General features: G+C 37.8%; 1 protein-coding gene across 1 annotated transcript in view; it reads right to left on the bottom strand.

Annotated features, from left to right (window-relative positions):
* The window catches only part of CLOCK (clock circadian regulator), an 87,575-nt gene extending 80,303 nt beyond the window's left edge, over positions 1-7,272 (bottom strand). The window contains exon 1 of the mRNA XM_045284083.1: positions 7,211-7,272. The gene's annotated coding sequence lies outside the window, so the exon portion shown is untranslated. The remainder of the gene's footprint in view (positions 1-7,210) is intronic.
* Between the last annotated feature and the right edge of the window lie 1,462 nt (positions 7,273-8,734).

Consider the following 8,734-nt stretch of genomic DNA (forward strand, 5'->3'; position numbering starts at 1 on the left):
AGAATGAAGTACAAATGCGCTTTACACAATTGATGTGTGTATGGATTGTGATAAGAGTTGTATGAGCCCCTAATAAAATGTTAAAAAAAAAAAAGGTCCTGTTGCCACCAATGCCACATTATAAGACATCAATTTTCCTTTCTAGCTTTACCTCCCAATCTATACTGATTGTATTATCTACCCTCTATTTTCTAGCTACATTACATTTGTCACCATTTCTATGAAGTACCGTATATACTCGAGTATAAGCAGATCCAAGTTTCAGCTAAGGTTCCTAATTTTACCACCAAAACTGCATAAAAAATGTAAAACTGAAAACTCTGCTTATACAAGCATATATATGGTATCTAATAAACATCTCTGGGTAAATCAGTGTCCAACATATTACCAACATGACAATAAACTCAGCCTGAGCTTCTCAGGGAAATAATTTTGCTATTGATATCAGGATTTAATTAATAACCACATAAATGCCATATTCATTTTTTAAAAGAGGTGCCTTGTATTAGTTTTTATGGATGCTGTAAAAGTTACCATAAACTTGATAGAGTTAAACAATGCAAATATAATCATACAGTTCCACAGATAGTTAAGTAGTCTAATAGATGGGGTTTCCTTGGACTAAAATCAGGATGTCAGCAGTTCCATTCTGGAGGCACAGGGAGAATTCGTTTCCAGGCCCTTTCCAGCTTCTAGAGGTTACATGCATTTCCTGGTTCCTGACTTCCCTGCTTCATCATCAAAGCTATCAGTGGGCTGGCTTCTTTATTAGAATGCCATCTGATCTCTCTTAGTCTCTCTCAATTGTTTCCCTTTCTGCTTAGCCAGGCCTGTTTACCTTGAGCCCACACAAAAAAATCTAGTTTTCCCATCTCAAGGCCATCTGATTAGCAACTTTAATTTCACTGGTGACTTTATTTCATCTTTGCCATGTACCTTAACAAAGTCACAGGTGCCGTAATAGGACACAGATATATTTAAAGGACTTTTATTCTGGTACTACATTTCACAACTGAAAAAAAAAAAACTCACTTTTTAATAAAACAAAATATCTTCTGGTGAAAATTTAAAATTAGAGAATAACTTGATCTATTAATATGTTAAAAAAACAAAACCAAAAAACTATTACCACCACTTCAGTAAGTTCTAAATTTAACTATCTTTTTCATTCATGCTTTTGCAAGAGACTAAAACCATTATGGAATGACAATTCAAACTGCATGAACTGCTGCAGCTCCAAGTCTAACATGGCTGTGTAGTTGGCAACCACAGGCTCTGTGGCTGCTTCAGTGAAGGGCAAAGTTTGTGAGTGTAATGCCCAAATGAACACAAGGACATAGTTTCCTTTATGCAGAACTCTAATAGTGGTAGACACCACATACAACAAAAGGTCATACTTTAGAAATGCAGATGCCAAAAATAATAGTCTATTTTTAAAAAAGATCCAAGCATATGTAAATTTCTGAAATAAGTCCCCAGAAAATGGAAGACTTTTATATCAACCTAGAAGTACAAAATTTTGTCTGTGCTTTAAACATCCATGGACTTGTTATGAATTTGAGTATTAAGCAGTATTATAAAATATTAACTGCTACAGGCTTAGGGCTGGCTTATCAGATATTTAATAACTTAAAACCAATATGCATAAATATAGTGAAAATATTTTCACTTATTATACTTCATCAATGAGCTCAATGGTCCCACTTCCAAAACTACTAGAAATATATCCGGTTTCAAGGCCACAAGTATTCTAATGTTTTCCAGTATAATCACTTTATTAAGACAGTTGTTTTGAGCTATTAAGACTTGGGTAAACTGCCAGGTAGTCTTAGTTCAGCCAAGTAGGCCAAATTAAGTTCAAAACCCATCTGAAAACAAGTTCAAATAAGTTTAGAAGCATCCTGAACGAGGGACTATTCAGGAAACAACTACCATAAAGCCTTTCTTCTTTACTAAAACTATTAGTTTATCTAAAACTACTGAAGATAAAATTTACTTTCTTTTAATGGTTAAGAATTTTCAATATGATTTACACATAGTCTATCCATTTCCACATGCCTCTCTAGTTGTTTTCAAAGCTCTCAAACAAATGGGTGTATGTAGTAGCAGCTTAGTTACTGTTTTTTTTAAAAAATACTAACACCAATTTCTTAATCCATCCCTTTAAATGGTATGGTGCCAGACATGACAGCCCTGAATCTGTGGAGTAGCAAGGAAGATGGGCTCAAACTGCACAGACACATCTTCTCAGAAGGGTGCAAGCAGAAGTAATTACAGGGCAAACAAGGCCATGTGGATGGCACACTAATTCACCAGCCAGAAGGTCTGTGACAGATTTCACAGGATACAACACAGACTTAGAAATTATGCTACAGAAACAGACCTTTGAGACAGCAGACTCAGGATTTAATGAGAATTTTGCAATCCAAGACTCCTAAATCCTGGTAAAAGGAAATTACTTCCTAATCACATAGGAGAGCTCAGAAGGAATACCATCCAAATGGTGTACTTAAAGAAATATTTTAATTAAGAGAGTTAAATAATAATACAGATCCCAAGAGAGAAGGTGATTACAAGAACCCATGAATGAGTAGTAAATCTAGAAAAAATATGTGGTCAAACAAGTTAATACTGATAATTTGATTCAAAAATTTGATTCATACCTTAAAGGTTATGAGGGAATCTTGAATCAGAAGAGTCAAAAACATATGGCAGGACTTCTCAACTATGGCATTAGTGACATTTGGGCTGGATGATACTTTACTCGCAGGGGGTGGTTCCTGTAATGTGGGGGAGATGCCAGTAATTTGCCATTCTCCTTGTTGTGACAAAAATGTGCCCAGATAATGCCAGCTAGCCCCTGGGGGGAAAACTGCCCAATAGTTGAGAATCACTTTTATAATGCCATGCTTACCAATTTGAAAATATCTAGACTCTGGGTTCTAGCTATATCTCTGGAGAGCTTATTTTCTGTTAAGTCCACACTGCAGGTTCTTTGGCTCTGTACCGTGCACGTGGAGCTCATGGGTAAGGGGGAACTTCTGTGAATTAATATACAGAACGAGGGAGTCTCCGGAATTGAAAGGAAAAAGGAGGGGAAGTTAAGACAGGGAGAAGTGAAGCAAGGTGATGGCATGCGTTTTCCTAATCCCCAAAGCAATTCCTAAGGAGACAAAACGACCTAACTGGACAATCTCGGAATTCTGGATAACCACCAGAAATGTGAGGGCCAGAGAGAGGAGAGCCTCCAGCTGCAGTCAGTGGCACAGCCAAGGCCCCCATGCAGGACCTCAGTGAAACCACCTCAGCCAGTGCACTCGGGAAGGGGCATCTTCTATGTTGGAGAAACATAGTGAGCGGCTCAGGCGGTAAATCTGCAACAGCTGGTTTTTCTAGGAGAGTCTAGGGCATAGTCCCAAATTTATTTGGCCTACTGCTCATCCCCTTCTCAGAAACAAGAAAAAATAATTCAGCTCCCCTCTGGCAATTAAAAACATTTGTATTATAGCCCATAATTGAGGACTAACTATAGGTACCTGCTTTTGCAGCCCCTGATCATTCCAGTGTCCCACAAGAAGGAATATTGCCCACTTTGGGAAACACTGGTCCAGGCTTCGAACTGCACAGCTGACACTCCCAGCCTGGAAGTTGTATGGCCATTCCCAGGTGGCAAGACTGGAGTTGGAAGTCAGGAAGTCAGTGGTAAATCTACCACACTACTGTGCCCAGGGTGGAAGTCTGGGGCTGGAGCTCCACAAGCAACCCTCCTATATAAGGAGTCTCCTGGTTAGTCTCTGACAGCTGGAATTCCCAGCTGAGAAAACCTGGGGCTAAGGTTTCCCGGCTATCCCAGCTGGGTACTCTGGGGGCAAAGGTGCAAGGTCATTATTCCCAATTAGGGTGCCTAATGGAGAAATAGACACAACAGGTACTCCAAGGCAGAGAGACCAGTGCTGAGGCTGAACAGTCAGCATCTCAACTCGAGAAGTCAAGAAGTGAATCATTGACAGCTAATTCCCCCAAGAAAGGAGCCCAGCAGTGAAGTGACCAGTAGGGGCAGTAAATTATTTAATGTAGCTTTCTAACAAGTCTCAAACTCCCACCACATAATGACCTTTTCTTGCCTGAGACTGGGTAATAAAATGGACAAATATATCAATACAACTCACCTGGGAATAATTATGAACAAAATTCATTGGAATGTCATTCGAATGGGTATAAAATGAGCGCTCCAAGAGGGAGAGGGGATCTCATTACCAGCAAGAGCCAAGAGTGGATGGAACCCATCCTCTGGACCTTGAGATTTGAGACAGTGAACCTCTGGCTCCAGAAGACAGCTGTCATTAGAGGAGAAGCAGCAGAACAGGAACCAGAGCATGAAACAGAGAGGGTGGACTTCCAGCCACAGAGCAAGTAGAGCTGAGTGTTTGGGGGCAGGAAGCTGGCTTGTAGAGTGAGGAACCCCTGGACACTAAATTCAGGGAACTTGGATTTGCTGACCCTTGCAGGTGGGGCTGAGTGCATTTAGGCTGATGGTTACTAGAGTGGAGGGGGGGGGTGTCGTTGGCACTTAACTCAGGGAGCTGGGTTGCTGAACCAGAGATGAATGGCTGTTGAGGCTTACAGCAGAGTACCATCCCTTTGGGGCATTAATTAGCAGCCTGAAAGAGCTTTCTATCATGTTCTTATGAACAACTATATCCTGAGCATTTCACACTTGCATTACAACCTGTTATCTTCCTTAATGAACCCACAATCATTAATATTGACTGTGAGTGCTGTGCATTGCAGCAAACGTTAGAACCTAAATGGAAAAGTGGACAGTACTGTTCGAAACAACTCATGGTCTAAGAGGCACACTAAGATGGGGAGTTTGGTGCTGAAGCAGAGAACTATAACACTCAATAACTTAAAGTAATAACAGCAATAAAAGAATCAGCCATCATTTTAAGTCTCTCAGTTTCAAAAAACATCACAAAGTGTAAGAAGAAACTGGAAAAGATGGCCAAGCAGAAGACCAAAGAACCTATGACAGAAACAGTCGCAGAGAAAGGGCAGATAAGGGACTTACAAGATAAAAATATTAAAGCAACCACACTAAGCATGCTCAAAGAGCTGAAGGAAAATATGGGAAAAGGAACCAAGAAGAAATGTAATATGAAAGAAATTTCTGCAAAGATACACAGAAATTTTAAAAAGAACTAAGCAAAAACATGAGTTGAAAAGTACAATTAAAACTACATGTATTAGGGAGTTCAGCAGGAGATTTGAACTGATAGAAAAATCAGTCAACTGGAAATACATCAATTGAAATTATTAAATTTGAAGAGCAAAAAGAATAAGTAAAACCTAAGAAGCCTGTGAGATACTACCATACAGCCTAATGAAAGGGGGCTTCAAAAAGTGTGGAAAAATTCCATTATCTTTTAATTCTATTTTTCCATAACCATTGTGAAGCTCCCTGACAGAGTCCCAAAAAGAAAAAAGAGGCAGAAGAAAGTTGGGGGAGAGGAGGGTGGCTAAACTTTCCAAAGCTGATGAATGACATGAACCTACATACCCAATAAGCTCAATGAAAGCCCAGAGAGGATAAATGCAGAGAGCCACTATACCAAGACACGTTATAATTAAACTTTCAGAGGAAAATAAGGCAAAAAAATTTTTTGAAGCTATAAAATTAATACGTTTTCACACACAGTATCAACAATAAGATTAAATGTTTTTTCTCCTCAAAATGAGGACCTAATGTCGGGGGTTTAAGTGGAGAGAAAATGTTTTGAGAAACGATGTACATATGCGCTTTACACAATTGATGTGTGTATGGATTGGGATAACAGTTGTATGAGCCCCTAATAAAATGTTTAAAAAAAAACAACAACAAAAAAAACAAAGCACCAATAAAAATTAAAAAAATCACAGAGTAAAGAAGGGAATGGAATGACATAATAAAGTTACTAAAAGAAAAAATTATCACTGTATTCAAAAATGGGGCCAATATTAAGACAAAAATAAAGAACAGCTTTATTCTTTATTAAAGGCACTCTTTTGGCAAAGTACTCACTGGTATCAAGTCAATTTTGCCTCGGAGACAGTAGAAGGAGCACATGTAAGGTATTTTTGGTTGTGAAATACTTATTCTGATTTTTTCACTTAAAAAAGATAATCCTTATATTAGAAAAATAATTTAAATCTTAAAGTACTATAATATTAAAAAAATTTGAGCATATCATACTAATCTTTCTACAGACCCCACATTCATTTTAAAGAAAAAATTCATTGGAGAAACAATTTCTCTTGATTTATTTTTATATTAAAAGTGACACAGCTTACTTTAATTAGAATGAGTTCCATTTCTATGTGACAGAAAAACATAGAATTTAGCCATTACGAGTTGACACCAACTCACTTCACACTTTATTTTCCCCATCAGCTTGTAAACCTTAGTGTTCAAACCTCACCTGGTGTGTGCTAGCTTACTCTGTAAAGGGCCAAATGGCAAATAATTTTGGTTTTGTGGGCCTTAAGATATCTGTTGCAATCACTTAAACCTGCCAGTATAGCCTCAAAGTACAAATATAAAGAAGTAAAAGTGGCTGTGTTCCAATAAAACTTTGCTTAAGGACAATGAACTAGGACTTTCATAAAATGTTCCTGTGTCCAAAAATAGTATTTGAGAATGTTTTCTACCATTTAAAAAATGTGACCACCACTCTTAGTTTGTGAGTCATACAAAAGAAGGTGGGATGTGGTAGTGTGCGGAAACTTGATGGAGAGAACTGCTTGTACACAGGAGGGAACCAGCCCTTCTTTGAAGCTAGAATTGGACTAAAAAATCATTCTCATTCCAATAGCATTTGCAAATCACCTTCCTTTATCTCATAAAAAGGCAAAAGGTCATAATTCTTAACTTTTGAACAGCAACTCTGAGAAGCTTTAAGAACTGCTGAAAGAAAAAAACATTTGGATTTCAATTATATTTACCAAAGAATTTTTTTCCCATTTTTCATAAGAATGAAAATTCTGAAGATAAAGCTGGAAAGGAAGATAACAGATCATGGCCCTAATGTTTTTATATTGTATATTTATGTTTTACTATGTATACTATATATATTTGCCAAGAAATTGTAAATCATACCCCATCCATAATTATGCCTCTCACTCCCAGATAGCATACCTTGCTATCAAAATTAAAAGTACTAGTGAAACTCACCATGTTCTAAAGATTCATCTTAGAGAATTCAGTAATTTTCCAAAGGCATCTTACAGTATGAGATTCAGTTTCTGGGTTTCAGCAACTTAAAAAAAGTCAAAATAATAATTTTGTAAAACAGAGTATTTGTGAAAACAATGTTAACCAAATTCACAATAACACTGCCTCCAACATTTCCCCTCTTTCATGTACATAGTATATACTAGTGGACTCATATATGTCATGAATTCAAAATGCAGAAATGAGCATGTCAGATTCCATCATGCCCTTTGGGAATGTGCACCTTCACAATGTGTTGGGCAGCTCCCATTGTGATTAAAGACTTGAATACGGGCCCAGCCAACTTGATGAAACCCTATCAAAGCCTACCTCTTGTCAACTTGGCACCTGGTGCATCTCCTTAAAACATACATAATCTCTAAATAAAGATAATAATATAAAGTCATACTTGTACCTAACGTAATACAACTAAAACATACAACTGAAAATGCATTACCCAATTTACATCTTATATTTTATAAATGAAAACAAAAGTATGTGATGAATACATACTAGGAGGAAATACTCTTAAAACAATTACAGTCCTCATTTCTGTAACTGCTCATGTAGTTGTAGCTGGTACTTAGAACTATTTTCTTCCACCATCAGGAAAAAAGGTGAATGAGAAGTGACACAATTTTCGTGAATGAGAAGTGACACAATTTTCCCTAAGTCAAAAAGAGCTAAAAGGGTAAGCCCATTTTTGAACCTTCACCACCTGACTGAAAAGTAATAGCCATTCTGAAGGTCTCCTGGAAGCGAAGCCTTTGGGAATGTGACAGAGGCAAATTCCCTGTAGAGAATGATCCTTCTGAAAGCTCTTTGCAAGTGCCTGAAGGAAAACTTCCCTGAACCAGTCACCAACCTCTCTATGGAAGGATGAACTGACCATCAGGTGCCTAGGCTGTAGAATGATGCAGAAATCGGTCTCAGTAACATCCTCAATTACTAATTAATCAGCACTGTGTAAAGTCCTGTTCTAAGTGCTTTATATATATTAACTAATTCAATCTTCACAACATCTTATTATATAGGCACTTTTTCTCCCTGATCTGGTTATTGTGACAAATGGCTCAAATTGTAAAAATTCTGCTCTGTTCCTGTTTCATTTTGTCAGCCAAGTCAGAACTGGTTCAAATCAGATCAAACTCCTGATTAAGGGCAAGGAGGTGTTGACCATAAATTGAATTATTTGTAGCCTAGGAACTGCCTGTACATTAATTTGGTAAATCCTACCAAATGATTAGGTGGGACTATACAAATAGGATCTGTGAAACACTGAAAAAAAAGGGGGAGACTGGTCAATTTTGGTTGTCATTTCTCTGGGTATAAGAGAGCTATCTCATAAGCAGGCACAGAGAGAATTTCCAAGACCATTAAGAAGAGCAACCACAGAGCATGTTCAAGATCCCTACCTGAAGTGCTGGTGGCTGAGACCAGAGGCACCAGAGGCTGCTGCATTAGAGACCATGGGACAGAACAAAG

Source organism: Echinops telfairi, unplaced genomic scaffold (genome assembly GCF_000313985.2).
Source record: "Echinops telfairi isolate 266 unplaced genomic scaffold, ASM31398v2 ScPeMD7_7468;HRSCAF=8506_0, whole genome shotgun sequence".
In the NCBI taxonomy this organism is placed as follows: domain Eukaryota; kingdom Metazoa; phylum Chordata; class Mammalia; order Afrosoricida; family Tenrecidae; genus Echinops; species Echinops telfairi.